Source organism: Gossypium hirsutum, chromosome A06, assembly GCF_007990345.1.
Source record: "Gossypium hirsutum isolate 1008001.06 chromosome A06, Gossypium_hirsutum_v2.1, whole genome shotgun sequence".
NCBI lineage: Eukaryota > Viridiplantae > Streptophyta > Magnoliopsida > Malvales > Malvaceae > Gossypium > Gossypium hirsutum.
The window spans coordinates 24977087-24988832 of NC_053429.1; positions in this window are offsets into that span (position 1 = coordinate 24977087).

An 11746-nucleotide genomic window follows, 5' to 3' on the forward strand; every position below is an offset into this window, starting at 1 on the left:
TCTTTACAAAACTTCCGCACAAAGATTCTATCATGCTGTAAACTTTAATAAAATAATAAAATAATTATTTTGACTTTAGATTTGTGGTCCCGAAACCACTATTCTGACTAGACCCAATTTTGGGCTGTTACAAATCCATTCCCAATATCTCATCGAATTCATCAAAAGGCATAGCATTAAATCAGCTAAGAAACATTTACCCTTTACCATAAGTGGACAGTTTTTACAAACTTTATCCACCTTTACACATTGACCCAAAGGATTTGAAACTTCCATCACAAATTCAATGAATTCAATATGTAAATTTTTAGCATTTACTAAATTTGTGCATATATACGAGTGTGTGGAACTAGGATCAATCAATGCAGTAATATCGGTATCTAGTAAAGAAAAAGTACCAGTAATGACATCTAGCGCTGAAGCATCTTTTTGGGCTCGTATGGCATATATTCTTGCAGGAGCTCGAGCCTCAGATTTAACATTTGAATCTTTTGTAGTGTTTCGACTACCACTAACATTTTTGAGGTGTCTAGGTGGTCTGCCTCTTGAAGCAATGTTACCTGGTTTTGAAGTCTGTTCAGCATCTCTTTCTACTGTTTCTGGACAATCTTTCAAGAAGTGATCAAATGAACCACAGTTGTAACATGCACCGGTTTTCATTTGGCACTCACCATAACGAAATTTGTTACAGTGTTTACATCTTGGCTTCGTGTTTCCCACACTTCCAGCACTAGTCACTGACGGTGACGATGACTTGGGATTAGAGCGTTGAGAACTACGCTCTTTACCGGAATACCCAGCTAAAGTAGTAGATCATTCTTAATACCTCTTTGATTTCTTTGAAGAAAATGATTGAGAATTACCAATAGGTCTTTTCCCAGAGGATCGGGCTTCTTTGTTTGCCTTCTTCTTTTCTTTACTTAGCTCTTCAACTTTCTTTGCACGATCAGTAAGTGCTGCAAACTCTCTTATTTCTAGAATACCAATCAGTAACTTTATGTTTTCATTTAATCCTTCCTCGAAACGTTTACACATTCCTGCCTCTATTTGTACCCATTCACTAGCATATTGGCTTAACTGTACAAACTCCCTTTCATATTCCGCAATGGTCTTGTTCCGCTACTTTAATTCTAGAATTTTTTTCCTTTTCTGATCTATGAATCTTTGACTAATATATTTCTTTCTGAATTCAGATTGAAAGAATTCCCAAGTAATATTTTCTTTTGGAACCACTAAACTTACTGTTTTCCACCAGTGATAAGTCGTGTCCTTTAAAAAAGATACAACACATTTCAAGCATTCAATTGGAGTGCATGATAATTCATCCAACACTCGAGTAGTATTTTCCAGCTAGAATTCAGCTTTTTCCGGATCATCATCTATTGTAGTTCTAAATTCCTCAGCCCCATATTTTATGAGTTTATCCACTGGAGCCTTACCATTTCTAACAAGTTCAGTACCCGATGGTCTCTCAAAAATAGTCTGAACATTTTGTGGGGAAGGTTGTGGTTGAGAAGCAACATAATTTCTTCTCAAATATTCAGGAAACCATTTATCCAACATTTCAAAGAAAGCCTCTTTAGCATATTCACTTCGGCCCTCTGATTCGGACCTTCTACTACTACTACTACCATCTGTAGCTCATCATACGGAAGCTTGAGAAGCACTCTCAACTTCTTCAGATTCGACTCTTGCTCGATTGGAAGACATTTACTATATAAAAACACATTTAAAATGATCAGGATATATCACACTGTCATCAATTATGTAATGGCATGTATAGCTAAATTCACACTTGCTATATTAATCTGAGAATAGACTAAACTGCAGCTCTGATACCACTAAATGTAACACCCCTAACCCATATCCGTCACTGGAATAGGGTTATGAGACATTAGCGGACTTATACACTAGCATTTATACAAAACTGAGTCATAAATTTGTATTCCAAATCAATTCTTTTCAAATTTCACCATAAAGTCCCTAATATGGGCCTACGAGGCCCAATACATGCTTTGGAAGCAGTTCAGGATTAAACTGGCAACTTTGGAAATTTTTCCTTCAAGATAGGGGCACACGCCCGTGTGGCCTGGGACATGGCCGTGTGCTAGCCCGTAGGGATCCCATTGCCGTGTGGCCAGCCCATGTGGCATTCTGACTTGCAATTTCTTAAGTATCAAAGGGGCACACGCCCATGTGGCTAGGCCGTGTGGTAAACTGATTTTTCACCATTTTTAAACCATTTTCACATGATTTTGACACATGATCATGCTTGAAACCTGTGCCCTTCACACGACCAATACACACGGCCGTGTCCTTTGCCCGTGTACTATCTTGACTTTATTTTTAAGGATGCAGGGGACACACGGTCATTTCACATGCCCGTGGGCTGTCCGTGTGTCACACACGGCCTAGACACATGCCCGTGTGTCTTACCCGTGTGGACGAAATAAAGCTATTTCCTAGCCCTATTTCTCACCCAAACTTAATCATTTTCCTGCATAAAAACTTACATACATATACCAGCCAATTTAACCAATTTCCATCATTTAATCTAACATTTCCAACTCTTAACTATACCTTGAAGCTTACCTTTACATTGGTTTGTAAATCATGTTTTATGAAAGGTGATTTGTATCTTGTTGAACATGAACATACCGTATTACCTCAAAATACATATTACGAGCCATTCCAATTGCTAGGCTGTAAACAAACATGTTACTTCATCATTTGGCCTCATTAGCCTATACATGCCATTATATCAAAATGAGTTTATTATTTATACCAAAATCAAGGAGTTGATAGTGTGATGATAGCTCCAACCCAATCCAACCTTCACGAGCTTCGAGCACTATAAAATAGGGAAAAATAAACTTAGTAAGCATTATATGCTTAGTAAGTTCATATAACAAACTACACTTACCATTCATATATAACAAGTAAATCATACATAAGGCAATTTATCCATCAATTTGGTAGACTAGCAAATATGGCCTATACGCAACCATTCTACCAAATTGGTTAGTACAAAAACATTATTATGCATGGATGAACTCATCATGTCATTTTTCCTTATTTCACTTGTTAATACATTTCCGTTGAATCTTTGAATTTCTGATGGACCTTTCCTTTTCTAGTTGTACACCCGAGGTGCATATTCCCTTTTCAAGTGATACACATGAAGTGTACATACCCTTTTCAATTTGTACACACAAAGTGTACATAACCTTTTCAAGTGTACACATAGTGTACTTTTCATTTTCAAGTGGTATACACAAAGTATACCTTTCCTTTTCAATACCACCCTTTCGGGTCACATCCCTTTTCATGATAAGATCAAAGTATTATCCTTTCGGAACAACCTTTACTGCAACATATACAGGATCTCATATACACGGTAATCACCTGTCCAATCAGAAATCAATATTCAAATGGATTCATGTAATATTTCATCATTTACATGTAAATCACAAATCAACATTGGTTTATTACATGTACATACCAATTACAAAACATGATACACGTGATTCAACAATCAATTCAACACATTTACATGCTTAATTTAGTTATACGAACTTACCTCAACAATTGATTGTATCTACTAATCCGAGACTTTTTTCTTTCCCTCGATCTTTTTCTTTGTTTGACATTTTCGGATCTATATAAATAAATTTAATCATCAATTCTATGATTTTTACATTCAATCAAACCCATTTCACATTTTAGGAAAAAGTGTTATTTTGCCCCTAAACTTTTAATTAATTCCAATTTCGTCCCTAGGCTCGAAAATTGAAATTCATGCAATTTACTCCTTATTCCAAGCTTATTCAAAATTCCAATATAACTTTTACAGCACATGTATTTCATAAATTTTAGAATTTTTCCAAGAATTTCACTACTTTGCAATTTAGTCCCTACACATGTTTTCACTAAAAATCACTTTGTAAAAGTGGTTTATCTATCAATAATCTTTCATTTTCTAACAAAAACTTTCAATTTACAGCATATTAATCCATGGTTAATTTTCTAAACTTTGGTTTTCTTTTAATTTAATCACTCAAATAAAGAAATTAAGCTTTCCCGATCTCAAAAATATAAAAATTACTAAAAACGGGACATAGAACTTAACGATTCAAGCTTGAAAAGTTTTCTTTCTCTCTCCTAGGGTTTCCATGTATTTTATGAAGAAGAAGATGATATAAAATGAGTTTTAATTCTATTTAATCATTTATCATACTTTATTTAATTCAATTTCCAATTTAATCCTTAACCTTTTTTAATTTTCCATGGATGACTCATTAAAAATATCTACATATTTTTCATCAATGGTGTAATTGCCATATAAGGACTTCTCACTCTGAATTCCCTAGCTATATAATCCCTACAGCTATTAGTATGCAACTTTAAAATTTTATTCAATTCAGTCCTTTTTGCAATTAGACACACAATTGATAAAATTTTTCTATAAAAATTTTCATGCAATATTCCTATCATAATACCTATCATTTTATGAATTTTAAATAATTTTATTTTTCGGACTCGAATTTGTTTCTAGGTCGTGTCTGGCCATGTTAGTGCAGAGTTCGCACGGGCAACGGATACGAGCGTGTGTCTAGGTCGTGTAACTCACTGTCTGTGGTATAAAACTACATAGCTAAGGATACGGGCGTGTGCCTAGGCCGTGTAACTCACTGCTTGTGGTATAAAACCACACAATCAATGACACGGGCGTGTACCCAAGTCGCGTAACTCACTGTTTAAGATTTTGGGACCACACGGGCAAGACACATGGGTGTGTGTCCAGGCCGTATGTCATGGTATTAGGGCCCAAAATCAGTTTTGAGGCCGAGAATGTTGTTTAACACTATTACTGACTTCCTCAATGTATGAATAGCTGAATTTGATTGTATGAAAGCTATCTGATCTTCTGAGACGATGTGTGAATAACATAGTTGTATGTATACCATGATACATATTCTGAAGTGAAACTGTTTTATCTATTTGCGAAATAACATAGAATGACTAAGTACTCAATATGGGTACTTGTGTTTTGCATTTGTATGGGTTGGGATATTGTTAAGAAGGAAGAAATCTGTTCTGAAATTGTTGTTACGTCACAATGAGTATAAATCTGATTCTGGCGCTTTACGCATACTGAATTAGCAGCTAGGTCGCATTTCTGTAAAAGTGTCAGCGAACACTTTAAGGTGTGTAGGGTTGGTTGGGCATCGGATGTCCTTAATAGTGTGTTGGGATGGCCGAGGTCGGTGTGTAGCGAGCGGGGATAGGAATATTGCATCTGAATCTGATCGATATCATATAAGAACTGAAATTGCATATATATATACATATGTAACTGGTCTACTCTGAATCTAAATTGAATTTTACTTCTGTATCGAGCCAAATCTCTGAATTTTGAACTACACTATAAATGAGCATTAATTGAATAAATTTCTTTTACGCACGGAGTTCACAACACATTCTGTTATTGCTTGGATTTCAAGTGGTTCGCAGACTTGAACGGGTCGATGCCGCGGGAGCTCGGTCGAACTATTAGCTTTCTTTAAATTATTTCAATATGAATCTTGTTAAACTATAACAGTATGACTTTGGCAGATTATATACTTAATTAATATTTTCTTGAATTTTATGTGAATCATGGTTTGGTATAATCATTCATGTAACTCCCTAAGCTTGGACTGGACGTCTAGGTCGGGTCTAGGGTGTTACAAGAGTGTTGGTTAGATATTAAGCAAGATTCTTCAATGTCTCGATTATCATGTCATGGAAAATTTTCTAGAAAAAAGAATTACTTAATCCTTTGTCGTCTCATTCTCCACAGTGGTGAAAGCAATTTGTAGCAAGTCCTTATTCTTATCTTGAGCTACGGCCAACATAAATTTCTCCGTGCATTTTTTGTAGAAGAATGTGTTGTCTATCTAGAGAAGTAATCTACAATATGAAAAGCCTTTGATCAATGGACTAAAAATCTAGATTAGATGATAATTTGTGTTTCCCCTCAATTAACTTGTAGGGTGTGCCTCGCATGCAAGCACTTTAGACGAGAATCGACAAACAACCAAAGAAGGGTCAAAATAGATCCAATGTCGAGGCGGCACAATGGATGACATCACGATGTGTTCTCCTATTTGGCAGTCGTGTTTTAGACTTCAAGTAGGACTTCTTCTCACGGTTGGACTCTAAATACTTTAGGGTTATTTTAGAATGATTAAAACTCTAATTTCAGTAGGGTTAGTTTTCCTAGTTAAACTCTGATTATATTAGACATATTTTAGTATGATTAGAACTCTAACCTTAGCCTATTTAAAAAGTCATTGTAACCCTGATTCAGTGATGCCAAACAGTAAGGGCTTTTCTTAAGGGCAACAAGATGCGTTTTGGTAAAAGTTTCTGGTAATTGTGGAGAGTATTTTATACCTTTTTGTGAGTGCCTTATGAGATTTAGGGTTTTGTTTATCAGTTTACTCTTTGAGATTTTGAGCTTTGTATTTGGGGTTTTTGATAATGTACGTTTAGTATATTTAGGTTTATTTTCTACATGTTGTACTCTTGCTTATGTACTCATTTATTGAAAAGTCGAAGTCTCATTTGCCCACGATTTTTCCCTCTTTGAGGGTTTTTCACGTAAAATATTTGTGCACGTTCTTCTCCACTTTTACTATCCTATTGTTTATATGGGTCGATCCCCAACATAAGTTGTAACACCCATAACCCGACCCAATTTTTAGATCCGAGTTACGAAATGCTACAGCCATAACCAGAACAAAACGCATTCAAATCACATCGATTATTTCAAATAAACATGGAATACTTCATAAATACACAATTATTACTCAAATTAAACAAAAATAATCCAATCATAGCCAACTCAATTTATAACTGTCAAATACATCATTTTTCAAGCCATATATGAGCTTACGTATGCCTAATATCATCTATGATTTAATTATGACTAATTTGCAACATTTTCAAAATTTTAGTTCAATTATATCTTAAACAAATCCTTCAAGTAATCATTCATGTCATTAACACTCAAGTACTATAATATATAATTAGATTCGAGTTTTAACTGAGATTACGAAAGCTCTTAAGTTGACCCGAGCACAAATAATGATCAAATTGAAACATTTTCTAAAGTTAAAGGAAAATATGAAAAACAGGGGTCACACGGCTATGTGCCCAGACTGTGTAACTCATTGTGACTGTGTGGGAAAAAGACCAATTTTACCAAAAGATACACGACTATGTAGTTAGGTCAAGTAACTAACTAAAGCCATGTGAATAAAAAATTACCAATTCTACAATACTCACATGGACGTGTGGTCAACCCGTGTGTGATACATGCCTATGTGTCAGCCCGTGTGGTGCAAGAAAATGCCATTAAGTATTCAATTCATGCCAAAATAAACTAATGGCTCAAATGGTGCACAATTGGTCAATCAAACCTGCATAAAACCATTCTAAACACATGCTAATTCATCCCTTTTGCTAACCACAAGACCATACAAGCTATCCCACATGTAATAAACACTTTGGTAAGCTTAATAGCTTAAATATTCATCCACCACTCAAACAAGGCACACCAAACATCTTAACATTTCAAACTCAATCTTCACACAACCAATATATGCCATTTAAGTTTCTACCATGACTTGACAAAAATGCCAAAGTGCACATTTTGGTACAAAACTCATTTAACAATCAAGTTTAACACTATTTAAGGTTCTAAAACACTACCACTGAAGATAACATATAACATATAACATAAGTTATAACATATAACCATTCAAAATACCAACCACGCTCAAGAACCAAAGTATCAACAATCAAGATTAACCAAAACAAATCACCTGTATACATGCCACAAAATCGAGCTTTAAACAATTAAAAGATTATTGAATCAACAACATGATAATGTAAGCTTCTTGTTGATCCGCTTAACGTGTTTCGCAAGTTAGCAATCTACAAGAAAAAGGAAATAAAGGGAAGGTAAGCATTACAAATGCTTAGTAAGTTCACTGGTATTTAAACAACATCTTACCTTATTTTACGATTTAACACAACAAGCTATTCAACTAGACAATTTTGCCTAAACATGGCCATCATAAGTCAACAAGTTGAGTTCATCATATAACTAACTCATATAGTAATTCAAATATTTAGTATTTTAATTCAATTTAATACCAATCACATGAATTTAACAACTCAATGCCATTTATATAGCTAAATCAACATTTCAATTTATAAGTACTACAACAAGTCTCATTGGTACTATTTGAATCAATATATTCATGCTCCAATTAATCAACCTAAAGAATATACTGTATCAATATTTTGGTATCATTGATATCATAGTTCTATTCATTTCATGATATACAATCATATCAACTTGTCATTTTCCAAATTACAACACATGATTCATCATAAATTCATAGTGGCCCTCCAGCTCGTAAATCCAATTTGCATGCTCTTTACATGCCAAAATATTTATATAACACAATCATCTTTATATTACCAAATCACATTATCAATCCAATTATATATATAATTTATCAAATATCATATTCATATCGCTATTAAATTGACTCGGACTCTAATAGATACACAGATCCAACCAATCACAATAATTTAGCACCTAGTGCCTATCGGATAAATCCAAAATAGTAAGTTGCACCCAGCGTTGGTCAGTATAATCGAAAAATATATGTGCCGAGCACTCCTCGACACATAGTCGTATAACCTAGAATTCTTCTTATCCTATGACATGCCAACTATATCTGACTCTGCCCGAACAGTTAATAGGGTAACCATTCTCAATTTCCATTATAATTCAATTTCTCAATTCAATAATATTTGTTCAATAACCGATCATCAATACAAATCAATATATCAATATAATTATTCTCAATACAAAATAAATTTTGTATTCACATCAATATATAATAATCTCAATTAATTCAATTTAGTCCTTACCATAAACAATCGATCAATTTCATACCAATACGATTTGATCAATTACAACCAATTATCAATTAAATCTTATCTAAGACTTCAATTCATCATATTAAATTTTATCCATCAGTTTATCATTTCTTTATGATTTAGTCCATAACTCACTTGTTGTACCAAATTGTGAATAATTCAAACTTCTATCAAACAAATATAAACCCACAATAAAATGTAAAAAATTTAATAAAATGTTAATATATAAACTTACCTAACTAAATCAGCAAAGGTCAATTCTCTAAGGACTAATTAACAAATTTGTCTTTTTCCTTAATTAAATCTGATTTTGTCCAATTCCTGATCTATACAATTATTCAATTCAATTTATCAATTTCATCCTTCTTATTTTACCTTATTATAAGCATATATCAGTTAAATTTCATTATTCAGATGCCCTTAAAGTTTTGCATTTTATTCAATTTAATCCCTAAAATCGAACTTATCATATCTTTCGAATTTGAACTCCAAAATTTAAACCGACTTCAAATATGTCCATATACAGCCTCCTATTATCAGAATTTACAAAATTTTCATACCAATTTCAATATATTCACAATTTAGTCCCTAAACTCAAAACTAATAATTAGTTTCACAATTTAATCCTTTTTCCAGTCCTAAGTTTTTAAACCATCATTTTAACAACCAAAAACTTCAAATATCTCTAATAGTAACATTTAAAATCTTTAAAAGTTTTTAAAATGGAGGTTCGGGTTAGCTAAGATTAAGTTACAACAATTTCAAAAACATAAAAATTACTAAAATGGATAATTGAAGGACTTACATGCAAAGAGAATAATCTAGCTGAACTTAAAACTTTAACAGTGGAGTTTTTTGTTTTAATATTCTGCAGGAAGCCAAAAGAAGATGATGAGCTTGGTGTTTTAATGTTTTTACCTTTAATAATACTATTTTAACATTTATTAAATTACTAATTTAACCTTTACCATAACCAAAAATTAATCTACTTTCACATGTTTGACCGTCCACTTAACTCTAGGGTCAAATTGTCTCTTAAGTCCTTGTATAATCATTAATCATGCATTATTGCTTATAATAATCAATAACGATTTCTTTTTACTATTTTTATGATTTAGTCTTTTTTCCTTAATTAACCTTCCAAACTCTAAAATTTTTGAATCAAACTTAAGTTCACCAATGTAATAAACCCGTAAATATTAAATAATATAATTTATGGGCTCTTTTGGGGGAAATGAGGTCTCGTACCTTCTTTTCCAAAACCACTGACTTTCAGCTTGAACCATTTGTATCTTGACTAACTGACCAATTAATAAAATCTATAAAATTGAAATTCACAATAATATCATATTTAACTTGTAAATATTAAATAATAATATTTATGGACTCAATCGTTAGAATTGTGATCCCGAAACTACTATTTCCGACACAACTGAAAAATGAGTTGTTACATAATTGATGCCTAAAAGTTGTGAGAACCATTTTTATTTCAACTATCGTACTAGAAGCATATTATTGGAACATACCTAACCACTTGAGCAAATCATAATACGATGTATCCCAATGTCCTAATAGCCATGCAATTGCCTTTTGTTTTGCCTTTCATGTTTCTTGTATGAGATGAAAAACTAATAATTGGACTAGATCTTGACCATCAAAATTGATATGGATATCACATTATTTGTTTCAACCAACCCAATGATACACTTGTATATTAAGTTGAAGTCTAACTTTAAATGATCATGTAATCAATTTGCAATAGTTTAGTATGCAAACCATTATATTTAGGGGTTTCCTAAATATCTTTTTATGCATATAGGATGCCCAAATCAACCAGTTGTAGTTGTTGCTGAATTTTGTTCATTTGCCCGTATAAACGGTTGATGTTGATTTAGCAACTTTGTAATCCATTGACTTTATTATTGTAATCCTTTTTTTTAATAACCTCTTTTGATTGAAATTGTTGGCAAACAAAGAGCTCACGAGTGTCTTCAAACAAAGGAAAATTCAAATATTGCATTCGTTAGCATATTTTGGAAATTTATGCATACAAATCGTATCAATATTGGTGGTTCAATAACAACTTGGTGGGTTATATGTATAAAGGTTGTAACTCAAAGGGACAACACTTATTATAATGTCTTTCACATTTGAATCAATGTCATCTTCAACTTTAGCTTCAACTTTAGCTTAGATTTCGATTCAAGTTCAATAAAATCTACAAGGTGATTATCGTGATATTATAGATCCTTGAATGCATTAAATGCGAATTGCATTCTATTAGAGATAGTGGGCTCAAATTCATTTTGAACATTTCTTACTAGAGAATGTCTTTTACCAAAGATTGTAGCAATCTCAAAATGATATATACACCTAATAGTGTTGCATCCACCATCATTTGGTACAACTTTTGAATTGCATGCATTGTTGTGTTTTGGGTATTAACCTCAGGAAATGTTGAGGTTGACCGAATCTCAGGATGATATATTACCATTAGGTTCGTCAGGTTCGTCAATGCACTTAGATAATAGAAAAAATCCATGTCCATCATGAACATCTTCGAGCTTTGCTGACAACTCAATTGTAAACTCACTACTTTACTAGTGTCTGAACACTATCATAACATCTTCATTATCATTAAGATCCACTACATAATATTGAGCACCTCTTCTACTTGAACTCAAAAATTTATACTTTAGATCGAATATCCTTTTAGTATTAACAACCTAGATTTTCCTAAGAA